Genomic DNA, 13,190 nt, shown 5'->3' with positions numbered 1-13,190 from the left:
TATTATATTTCTTTCTAGTTGGTATTAAAATTATTGGCATGTATTCCTTTGATCACTCTTTATGTATTTTAAGATTGCCATTGCTTAAAACCTGCTTTAGCCAGTTTAAACTTATGTCCAGTAAATCTAGGATAGTTCCTATTTATGCTTTTTAACATATTTATGCTTTTTAACGTCCCTATCAACTGTTAACTTTTGTGGGTAATTCTTAGAAACATTTGACTTAGGATAATTTCTTGTAACTTACTGTTTTCATCATACAAATTTTAATCAACAATTCTGTATCTTATCTATTCCCCCACAGTCATTAATAGACCTTCTCTCATTCCTTGCTCATATAATGCTTGATATGTTGGTCCCTGTTGTCATAAGTCCTTTCCCCTGATACAAGTCACTCACACTGTCCTGCAACCCTCTATTAACAGTGGCAGAGGCTGGGAATATGGCCTAGTGGCAAGAGTGCTTGCCTCCTACACATGAAGCTCTTGATTCGATTCCCCAGCACCACATATATAGAAAACGGCCAGAAGGGGCACTGTCGCTCAGGTGGCAGAGTGCTAGCCTTGAGCGGGAAGAAGCCAGGGATGGTGCTCAGGCCCTGCATCCAAGGCCCAGGACTGGCCAAAAAAAAAACAAAAAACAAAAAACAAAAAACAGTGGCAGAGGATTTGTCAAGGATAAAATGTATATCTCTGCATACCTATCTACCTCAATATAGATTATAGATAATAGACAGACAGACAAATAGATAGATAGATAGATAGATAGATAGATAGATAGATAGATAGATAAACATGTGGCTAATAATAAATTTCTAGGTTAATCAAATACCATAGAAAGATGGATAAATCAATAGATGATAAATAGATGACAGAAGATAGGCAAAGAGGTGGATAAACCGATAGGTGATAAATAGATGATAGAGGATAGGCACAGATATAATCTTAAATCCATCACTGCTAAATACAGTTGTGATGGTTTGCATGTTTAATAAAAATTGATAATAAAATGATGACAATGATAAGCAACTTGTTAACCTTATAAATGTGCAAGTGTCCACCTGCGTAGTTAATATTAATATCAGTGTGCTCTTATTTTCTATTAGAGTTGCACTTAAAGTTTTAAGCTTGCCTATTTAACTATTCCTCATTAATTGGTCCTTATACAGAGTTATGGACCATAAATGTAACTTGCAGGGAAAATCATTGCTTAAATTAAAACCAAAGTAGAATAAAAGCTACTGTCATTGTTTAACTTCTGAGAAACCAATTTGGCATTTTACTACAATTACAATATAATTAGTACCATGGAGCATTACCCACTCTCCCAAACCAAGTTTCTCATGTCCTCATAAAACCTAGATAAAACTTAGTTGGAGTAAATCTGAGCTCAGAGCTCTCACAAAGGCCTTGCAGTGCATTGTGAAGATAGAGTTCCATTTGCTCTCATCATTGTAAGGACATTGAAATTGTCCCTCACTGTTCAATTTTTATTTTTATGCATTACTATTGTGGTGCCAGAAACACTTTGTTTTATTTTCTGGTAATTTCACATCAAATACAATAACAAGGAAAAGAGGCTAAGTTTGTAGCTTGTTGGAGCAATTGTTTAGCAAACACTGATGCCCTGGGTTCAATTTCCACTACTCCACACATAAGGACAAAAAGGAAATAGACTGAGAAAGAACTACAAATGGTCAATAAATACATGAAACTATATACAATTTTATTTACATAAAATTTAAATCAACCAGGCATCATTGGCTCATGACTGTCATCCTATTGTTCAGGCTCAGAGTTCAAGCTCTGAAACTTAAATAGTAATAATAATAACAACAAAATGTTATCTATGATTGGTCAATGTTTTTTGTTAAAATCTTCAAAGACAATTTGGAAATCTCAAAGTATTAAAATATGTATTCACCACATTTCCTATGTTAGAGGCATACAAAGATATCAAGCAACTTTAAAACATAAAGGCTGGGCTGGGAATGTGGCTTAGGGGTAGAGTGCTTGCCTAGCATGCATAAAGCCCTGGATTTGATACCTCAACACCACATAAACAGGAAAGTCCAAAAGTGGTGCTGTGGCCCAAGTTGTAAAGTGCTAGCCTTGAGCAAAAAGAAGCCAGGGACATTGCTCAGGTCCTGAGTTCAAGCCCCAGGACTGGCAGATAGATAGAAAGATCCATAGATCGATAGATGGATAGCTAGCTAGCTAGATGACAGATGGACAGATAGATAGATAGAACAGCAAGCCTAAAAATATAATAAATAAAAAACAGTTATTGATAAATGATCACAAGTTTCTGTCATTGGATGAAAAATGTCTTTTATAAATAAAATCATTTCAACATCTATTATTTAAGAAGAAATATTTAGGGGCTGGGAATATGGCCTAGTGGCAAAAGTGCTTGCCTCATATACATGAAGCCCACCCCCCACCCCCAGCATCACATATATAGAAAATGGCCAGAAGTGGCGCTGTGGCTCAAGTCGCAGAGTGCTAGCCTTGAGCAAAAAGAAGCCAAGGACAGTGCTCAGGCCCTGAGTCCAAGGCCCCGGACTAGAAAAAAAAGAAGAAGAAGAGAAGGAGGGGGAGGGGGAGGGGGAGGGGGAGGGGGAGGGGGAGGGGGGAGCGGGAGGGGGAGGAGGGGGAGGGGGAGGGGGAGGGGGAGGAGGAGGAGGAGGAGGAGGAGGAGGAGGAGGAGGAGGAGGAGGAGGAGGAGGAGGAGGAAATATTTATGACACACTTTTTCATAAAGGAATGAAGTTTTAACTTACTCAGTAGCATTTCCACAATGCTATTAGCCACATGTTACAAAGTAATGTTTTTATGAAATAATTTTTTTTTTTTTTTTTTTTTTTTTTTTTGGCCAGTCCTGGGCCTTGGACTCCGGGCCTGAGCACTGTCCCTGGCTTCTTCCCGCTCAAGGCTAGCACTCCGCCACTTGAGCCACAGCGCCGCTTCTGGCCGTTTTCTGTATATGTGGTGCTGGGGAATCGAACCTAGGGCCTCGTGTATCCGAGGCAGGCACTCTTTCCACTAGGCTATATCCCCAGCCCATGAAATAATTTTTAATTAGTGCTTAGTTCTGAGCCAAAGGATAATATCTATGTTCCTCTATCAGGTACAAAGTATTTTTTGAGTACCAAAGTAGTCTCCAAACTTTGGAGTTAAGTGACATGGCTCATTAAATAAGCCACACTTTTTATCTTCAACATTTAAAATGAAAACATTGATACATTACCAGTCAATAACCTAAGTGATCAGTAAAGGTGTTATATCCAGGATTTTCAGGAAAATTAAAGACTACATTAAAACAAGGCAGAATCATGTTTAAAATACTGCATGTGTATGAAAAGTACCTTTCTTTTTATAATTTTCTCCTTAAGTATTCATTGTGTTGATTCCATTTATATTATAACTATGTCTGATAATTGATTAAAGGGCATCGTTTAGTTACTTTGTCTAATAAAATACTAATAACACTAAGGTCAAAGTGCAATTCAGTGAGTAAGATGACTCTGTCTGTCATAAAAATTCACGTAAAAGACCAAGATGCATGTCATTCACCACCTCAATTATAATTTTGAAATGTAGCTCAGTAACATCAAATCAAGAAATTTGACCTTCATCTTCTTTTCTCAAATAATCTGCTTGGTTTTTGAAGATTGAGGCATAAAAGGACAATCTGAAACTCTAACTGGCTCTTGACCTGTTTCACCTTTTCCTGCACTTCACAAGATTATTTAGTTCATTATTTCCACTGCCTGTTTGGATCTGTTGGTCAGCACCATTACTATTCATTTATTCAATCTAGAGTAATCTATGTTTAATAGAGAGCTGGAGCATGTAAGGATGAATGATTAAATGAGTTTGTTGTCATTGACAACCCACACTTTTTGCTAAAACTGTCGCAGGAAGGAATATGAGCAGCCAGCTGTTTATTTGAAATAAAGGAGAAGTTTAAATGCAGTAAGTTGTCCAGATAATTACAACTATATGCCACCATTCAAATATTCCAGTTCTGCTCTAGAATAATAGGGATGTTAGCAGGGTTTCTTTCTCTTTTGCTTTCCCTTTTTTTGTGGACATTGGACTTTTGACTGAAGGTGTTATCTCTGGCTATGTGACATGTTGACTGGAGGGAGATTTGATGAGCTTAAGAGACAATGATTACTGAGCAGAGTAGAGGAGGACATGACCTTGAAGTAGTGCAGAGAAAAAAGTAATATTCTGAGTAATGAGTAAAATCAAGGGAACTTTGGTCAGACTCCCAATGGGAGAAATTATTTTCAGAAATATTCCCACATTTCTCTAATTATATCTTTGAACTATTTGTGGTATTTACCAATTCCCACATGTAACACCTGCTCATGAGTGAACATGTCCATAACATGTCTTCATGTGCATATATACACAAAGGAATAAAAAAGAGAGTGTGTAACTGGAAAATGTATCAAGTTATTTCTAACCATAACCATAGAGCTACTACTCTAACTTCCCAGATTGGAGATAGGAGTATTTGAAGATGAAAATGTCCCAAGGCTGACTTGAAATAAATATACAGGAGGAAATATTATGTAAATAATTTACTTTATAGTTATTGTTCACTTCCAGCCATGTCCAGTGAACTTCATTGGTGAACTTTTCCGTACTTTACCCCTAGACTTCTTTTTTATTATTTTTTTTTGTTACTGGGGTTCCAGGGTGTATTCTACTGCATAGTAGCATTAGATTTGGGAAAGGAGAGAAGTGCAGGTCCTGACGTCCAGTCCGTAGGCAAATATTTGCTGCGTTCTTATTCTGTGTCACTCCAGTAGGGGTGAAGATGCAGCAAGGAAGCATGATCCCAGCCCACAATGGAGATCAAAACTGGAGATAGAACTGGGCGCTAGTGGCTCTTGCCTGTCATGCTAGCTACTCAAGAGGCTTAGATGTGCCAGCCCAGGGAGGAAAGTCCTGAGAGTCTCATCTCCAGTTAATCACTAGAAAGCCGGAGGTGGGCCTGAAGCTCAAAGTGGTAGAGAGCTAGTCTTGAACAAAAGAACTCAGGGACAGCGCCCAGGCCCTGAGTTCAAAAAAAACAAAAACAAACAAACAAAAAAACCCTGGGGATAGGAAGGAGAAAGTCAGAAAGCAACCTTTTAGTTTCTGTGAAGAAAAAAAGCAAGATGCTGTTGCAATAGAGAATAGTAGTGTGGGTACTTACATGATGGAGAAAACAGGGCTCAGACCTTTATCTACTGAACTAGTCGCTGGCTTTGTGACTGGGGGATGCATAGAACATATGTCCCTAACAAAGATGTACACTGGCTTGAGGTTGATAGGCAAAGTCTAGAATGGGGCTAACATACCAGAAAAATCTGTAAACAAGGGTTGAGTCAATAAGTTCAACTTGGTCTTTCACAAAAGCCTTCTATATGATGCTGGTTAGTGTTGCAGGGTTAGAAATGCTACAGGGCTTGAGGGAGGGGATTCCCACTTCCTCCAAGAGTCCACCACTCAGAGACAGTCTGAAGCAAAAAGATGGATTTATTGAAGAATCATAAAGTGAACTGACCAGCCAGGGATGCAGCACAGACTCTGGAGCTGAACTGCAACAGCGAAAAGCAGGCTGACCAGCCAGGGACACAGTGCTGACTCAGGAGCTAACACTGTGACCGCCCCTAGACTTCTGTATCCCCCCCAACCCTTCCCAAGATACAGACAGAAAAGAAGACAGAATCAACAAACTTTAAAAAAAGAAGATTTCTTATTTTCATGTCTTGAAGTTCATTTATATGTACATAACTTTACATAAATATGATTTTATATACATTTTAGTATAATTTTATATACATTTTATACATATACAAAGACGCAGGTAGACATTGTGGAGGTCTTATGGGATAATATACACATCTCACTCTCACTCATTGTGTCTAGAAAAAAAAATCTGTCACTGAAAGTGGCTGGTGAGTTTTTACTGGTACTGCAGAGAGCCTGTGAAGGAGTGGGCTACAGCTGGGCTGACCACTAAGTGCATTAGAGCTGAAGTTCACTGAAGGGGACAGATAATAAGTCAATATAAGGAAATGGGGAGTACGAAGTTTCTTCTTGTCCCCACTGGCAGAAGTCCTTCACAAGACAGAGTCTTGTGCTAGTGGGGTGCATGCTGAATCTCTGAGTCCTATAATAAGGCTTCTTCTAGAAAAAAAATAACCATTTGGTGTTTAATGAAATTATAAACCTGCATTGTTGCCTGGTGGTAGTGACTCATGCCTGTAATCCTAGGTACTCAGGAGGCTGAGATCTGAGGGTTACATTTTGAAGCTAATCTGGCAGGAAAGTCTTTGGTACTGTTATCGTCAATGAACTACTAAAATGATGAAAGTGATCTGTGGAACAAGTGGCAGAGCACTAGATTTGAGCAAAACAAACAAACAAAAATCCTCAGAGTCAATACCCAGGCCCTTAGTTCAAGCCTCAGGACCAGCAAAAACAACAACAAAACAATAAAACCACACTCTTTTAGGGCTGTACTCGTGAACTGAGTCCCAACATGCTAAAAATCACAGTAAAGTCACTCACACCAAGAGACAAACTAAAGCTACTTTCTTATCTGACCTTCAAAATGAGAGAAGAAAGAAGAGAAAGTCAACAAACCTACCAGTTTCAAGTTGCATGACAGTGAAGTTCACTTTCTCTTAAACCTAACTGACCTTTGTCTCTTGCCAATAACTTGCCATTAATCTGATGATAACCAACCAAGATTTCTCTATAAGAGCTGTGGAGGGCTGGGAATATGGCCTAGTGGCAAGAGTGCTTGCCTCGTATACATGAGGCCCTGCGTTCGATTCCTCAGCACCACATATACAGAAAATGGCCAGAAGTGGCGCTGTGGCTCAAGTGGCAGAATGTTAGCCTTGAGCAAAAAAGAAGCCAGGGACAGTGCTGAGGCCCTGAGTTCACGCCAAAAGAAAAAAAAAAGAAAAAAAAAAAAAGAGCTGTGGAAAGTATCTATTGAATACATGAATGATATATGACAAAGCATCTAAGTAACAAGTATGGATTTCTCCCAGAGTAATTATACTATTAGACAGTAATATACATCTAGAAAGATTGAATTAAACATGCTTATTTCAATGTTTATTAGTTTTCTTCAAAAGTACTTATTTCTCTTTTATTCTGTAGTCTCATACACCTTGAGTAGCAAGGGAAAGGCTTTTAAATTAAAATAGCAAATTAAATCATCACTTAAGGAAAAAAAAAAGAAAAGAAAGAAATGACAGGAAGTAGATCAAATGGTAGAAATAAAATAGAGAAAGAGACAAGTTGCCTTCTATACTGTATGTCAAAGTACCCAGTATACATTTGTACTTTAGTCACTTTGTGTGCATCTCTAACTACAAGGATATGCATTGCACCCTGACTGTAGGCAAGGGCAGTAAATGTAAGACATTTTTTAAAAGTTAGATATACACATGTGCATCAGGCATGAGCATAGCATAAAACTCAGGGCATGCTCAGTTGGAACTTTTAAAGAAACTTCTTTTCCACAGTGGGGGAAGTGATTTCCAGCCACCAGCCTTGGGGAGCAAGGGGAGGAAGGATGTGGTCAGAGCTGGAGGAACCATGTGCTCATCTCTACATTGTTAGCTCTGCAGGCAGGCACACAGCAGCGGTGGTGTGAAAGTAAGGGTTTGGTGCTTCTGTATCCAGCCCTCTGTGCTTTCTGATGCTTCCAGTCAGACTAGCAGAACCCAAATCAAAAAAGCAAGATTCCAGTTGAGCTGTCTTTCTGGATGGTAAGCCCCCTAGAAACATGGGAGACAATTGTCTACAGAATAGATACAGAAGGACAATGCTGAATAATCAGCACCATAGTGAGGGATGATTTTATTTAATTATATATTGTAAAGAAAGCATGTTACACTTACAGCATTTTCCTTCTATATGATGAATTGAAACCTGAATTAAAATTCCTTGTCTCCCCTTGGCTTACTGACAGCAGCCTGTACCTGGAGAGTGACTTATGGTAAACCTTTAAAATAATGTCTTATCCCCTGAGATCTAACATACAATAGTATCTTTCTGACCTTTTGAAAAACACTTTGTTTCAACACAAGTAATAGTATTGACCTATAGATAGTGGGCTCTAATGTCACCATCTATTTCTCTTCCATTCAGGACGGAATAGACATTCTGATTTTCTAATTGTTCTTGGCATAGGAAGTGCATCTTACAGCAATGAGAAAGTACAATGCAAACTTGTGTGTTGGATTTGGTTTATGAACTCGATGTATTGAACAGACTTTTGGATATCTAAGCACTAAATCGAGGTTGAGTTGTTGGAGATGGAAGCTCTGTGTTTGGATTTGAGAAAGATGGGTTCTGTTTTCCATATAGCCATGAATGGTGCCTTTTGAAATGCTTCCAATTTCCAAATAATATTTCAAAAGGTAATTTGGGTTAAAGTTACGAGTAGGCAAACACAGCAGAGTGTTCCTTTTCATGTAGTTTTCTTTTCAACTACAAATGCCTGTGATCTGCAATTTGCCTTTGGAAAATGTATGCAATTTGCTTTGATAAATGGAAAATTCCAGCCTCGTGCTGCTCTTTTTGGGGCATGCATGAGGTTCCTATAAGAACAGGTAAACAGAGCTGCACAATTTGTCAAGAGTACTAACATTTGAAAAACTAGAATTACAGTAATTGGATACATCTATTTTTAACGGCCCCTGTGAAAATAATCTCCTAACACCATTTAACTCAAAAGGTTTTAATGTGTCAGCCCTGGTGCTCCTAGCCTGGCATGCAGGGCCAAATGTATAGCTGAGACAGAGGAGTAGAGTGCACCTAAAAAAAAGATGAAATGAACAAATCACAGCTCACCCTGGAAGTGCGGAGGGGACAAAAAAATATAAATTTAGTGGCTAAATGGTATTTTGACATCCCTCAAATAGCACAGGAAAAGATAGGAGAGATGTGGCAATGTTTTGAACATTTTCCTTTGCATCTCTTACTTCTCTCATATTTCTATCATTTGAACTTCCTTTTAAAAGTATAAAGATTTTAGAACTTACTGTTAAATGGTTAAATAATAAAAATATTTTAGCCCTTTGAGATACTTTTCTTGATTTATATTGTTATCTATACAGCTATGTGTATTTTGTCATCTGTAACTAGTGCTAAATAAGAGAGTACATTCAAAATTGAAAATAAACGATTGACTAAGACATAAGATTTTAGTAGACACTTGCTCATACTAAATATTGATCCCCAAATTTTTGTGGGTGGACACTTCTGGTTAAAGAGCAATGAATGAAGACATTCTGATTCCCCTATGAAGCTTGCTAAACCTGCCAAAGCAACCATGAAATGTCAAGAGGACAGTACCATTTTCATCATAGTAAGGTTAGCAAAGGAGTACAAAAGAAAAGTGGAGAACATGCAGGATCCTGTTTTAGAGCAGTCAGACACAAAGGAACAACCTTTCCTGTCTATTTCTTCAGTTTTTTCCAGCTTAGAAACTCCTGGAAGTGAACTGGAGAAGAAGAGGAATTAAGAGGAAGCAGCAATCGTAAGAACCCAGAACAAAGGGCCTGTAACCATAAAACACCCCACTGAAAGCTACACTCATCTAAGTAACTGATGTCTCATGTAAAGAGATGTACAGGACACAGAACAATTCTTTTCCCTCGTCAGATCTTCAGACAGTGTTTTCTGTCGCCAGCCAGGTGTCTTTCTACTGATCTGCTTTCTTTCCTGTTCATCTGCCTCTGCACCCATATATTTATAAAGTTTGAATGGAGACTCATATCCTTCATTGAATTGAGATTCTTCTTTTTCTTTTTAAGCTTTTCCTTTTTTAATGTTTCTGATGTTTTTAAGGAAAGTCAGTCATTTTCAAATAAAATGTTCTTGAATTTTTACAACCCTATGCTATTCCCTGGTTCCAAAACTGCATATAAGCTGGGAGTTAAGAATAAACTTGGCTGCAGTCTTGAGTTACAATCTCAAGATGCAGACCTCCAGTACCCCATTGTTGCCTCTTATCTTTTTTCTCTTGTCTTGTATTTTTCCTTTTCTTTAATCCTCGCCCCCCTCATTCAGGATTCCCTTTTCGCTGCTGGCTGGCTGGGCAGAAGGATGTCCTCTCCATCGCCTTCCAAGAAAGTGGTTTTGTGTCTGATAGGAAATCCTGAGGACAATAAGAGACCCGGATGATGTCTGTACTTCACTGCCTAAAACATGTACATAATTTTGGTGTGAGGTCTTTTTTCATATAATATATCTAAAATAGTGACATTCTGAAAATGTGTTGAGGAATTCAGGTGTGGTACTGCCCTGCACTAGTCACAAGTTCACTTCCCAGTGAGTGATATTAGGATGTGGAATTACATTGTGCTCTATTGTCAATGTACTCTAGTATGAAAGAGGAGAAGCACCATAGTAACAACAAAACAGAACCTGCTTCTTATGAAAAATGTCTTTAAATGATTTCCATTTGCAAAGCATTGTACCCATAAAAGTTTGTTCTTGGTCTGTATCTGGAGCACTATACACAGTTCAGTTGGTGACTATTGTTGAGACCTTCTAAATTCAAGGACAAATATTTTATGTAATAAAATGCTTTACACTTTGTATAAAATCTTCTCAAATATCTATCATTTGCTAGGAAGATACTCTATATAAATCAAAATAGAAGGCACCTTGTTCTCAATATCTGATTTAATCTTTGAAGCAACTCAAAAAGAACATTTTATTGTTTCCATTTTATTGGTAAGACAAGAAACTTTGAGGAGTGCGAGGTGTTTTCTGAGGCCAAAAATAACCATAATTCTCCAATTGAATATTCTCCACAGCTGAATATTCAATTCTGACACCTCCTGATGCAAGAAGCTGATATTTATCAATTAAAGAGTTTTAGCTGAGCAGGCACCCGTGGATAACAAATGTAATCCCAGCTACTCAGAAGACTGAGATTTCAGGATTGCAATTTTGAAGCTATCATAAGCAGGATATTCCATGAGATTTGTTATCTGCAATTAACCATTAAGAGCTGGAAGCAGAGATGTGATTCAAGTAATAGAGCATCCACCTTGAGTGACAATGCTAAGGGAAAGTATATGGGACCTAAGTTCAAGCCTCAGTATTGGCTTGTGCACGTGCATCTGCATGTGCATGAGCACACACACACACACACACACACACACACACACACACACACAATAAATAAATAAATAAATAAATAAGAGTTAAATCCCTTTAACAGCCTCCACTTCAGGTAGTAGCTGCAGTGGGGGACAGTACCCATAATTCTGCTCAATGAGAGGTAAATCTGGGATTCCCATGATCCTCTCCATAAGGTTCACTAATGTTATAAAACAGCTTATAGAACTCAGGAAAACTGTTATTAAGGATATACTCCAAACATCCAAATGGAAGAGCTACATCAGACAAGGTATGGGCCCGGTAGTGGTACAAAACAGCCATGTCTTCTCTAGCTGTACTAGTTACCTAGAAAATTGGTATGTCCACTAATCTAAAATGTCTCTGAATATGAATCAAAAAGTTTTATGTGTGTGTGCACACATGCATGTGTACATGTGGGTGTGCATGCACGAGAGCGGGGGATGGGGAGGCGGTGTACTGAGACTTGAACTCAGGGGCTGGATGCTATCCTTAGTCTTTTTTTTGCTCAACGCTAGCACAGCCACAGCTACACTTTCACCATTTTCCGTAGTTTATTGGAGATAAGAGTCTTATGGACTTTCATATGGGGGCTGATGTAGGAAGACAATCCTTATATCTCAGTCTCCTGAGTAGCTAGGAGGCTACTGGCTTCAAAAATAGAATTATTTCAAGCAGTACCATTATTCTTTTCTAGAGATGAGTGAATGACACTGGAAGTTCCAATCTTCTAAATACTTAATATTTCTGGGACGACTCCCATCCTAAGATTATTTAGGGATCATAACCTGAATTGCCAGCATAACTGTTCTAGGGACGAAAGACAAAGACCCATATATTTTACTGTTATTCACAAGAACTTTTCCAATTCTATAATTTTTCCATTTTATAATTATGTTATACAAATTGTGTACAAAGAAGCTAAAAATCATGATAAATACTTCCTTTATCTCAAAAGTTTGACCATGACAGAGAGAGGGATAAGAGTTTGAGGCTAGAGTGGACTACATAGCAAGACTCTGTCTTGAAAAATCATGGGCTGAATGGCTGGTAAAGATCTTCTCCCAGTCTGTGGGCTTTCTGTTTATCTTGAGAGCTATGTCTTTGCCGTGCAGAAGCTCGGAAGTTTGATGCAGTCCCATTTGTCCAACCTTTCTTTGATTTGTAGCCTTTCTGGGTCATTGTTAAGGAAGTTCTGTCCTGCGCCAAGGAGCACAAGTGTTTCTCCTACTCCTTCCTTTAGTGTTTTCAGGGTGTCTGTTTTGATTTCGAGGTCTTTAATCCATTTGGAATTGATTTTGGTGCAGGGTGATATATACGGATCTAGTTTTAGTTTGTTGCATGTGTTGAGCCAGTTTTGCCAGCACCATTTGTTAAAGAGGCTATCTTTCTTCCAAACTATTGTTTTAGCTCCTTTATCAAAGATTGAGTAGGGGTAGTTCTGTGGGTTCATTTCTGGGTCTTCAATTCTGTTCCATTGGTCTTCAGGCCTGTTCCGGTGCCAATACCAAGCTGTTTTTATTACTATAGCTTTATAATACAGCTTGAAGTTGGGTTTTGTAATTCCTCCAGCACTGTTCTTTCTGCTTAGGATTGTTTTTGCTATTCTAGGTATTTTATTGTTCCATATGAATTTCTGGATTGCTTCCTCTATTTCATTAAAAATGGTGTTGGGATATTAATGGGCATGGCATTGAATTTGTAGATAGCCTTTGGCAATATTGTCATTTTGATTATATTAATCCTCCCAATCCAGGAGCATGGGAGGTTTTTCCATTTCCTTAGTTCTGACATAATTTCATTTTTCAAGCTTTTAAAGTTCTCCTCAAAGAGGTCTTTCACTTCTTTAGTTAAGGTTATTCCTAGGTATTTTATGTTTTTGGGGGCTACTGAAAAAGGAGTTGCTTTCCTTATTTCCGCCTTGGTCTTCAGGTCGTTGGCATAGAGAAAGGCCGTTAATTTTTGAGGGTTTATTTTATATCCTGCAACTTTGCCAAAGTTTTGGATCAG

This window comes from Perognathus longimembris, chromosome 20 (genome assembly GCF_023159225.1).
Source record: "Perognathus longimembris pacificus isolate PPM17 chromosome 20, ASM2315922v1, whole genome shotgun sequence".
Taxonomy (NCBI): Eukaryota; Metazoa; Chordata; class Mammalia; order Rodentia; family Heteromyidae; genus Perognathus; species Perognathus longimembris.
This window is presented reverse-complemented; position numbering follows the sequence as displayed.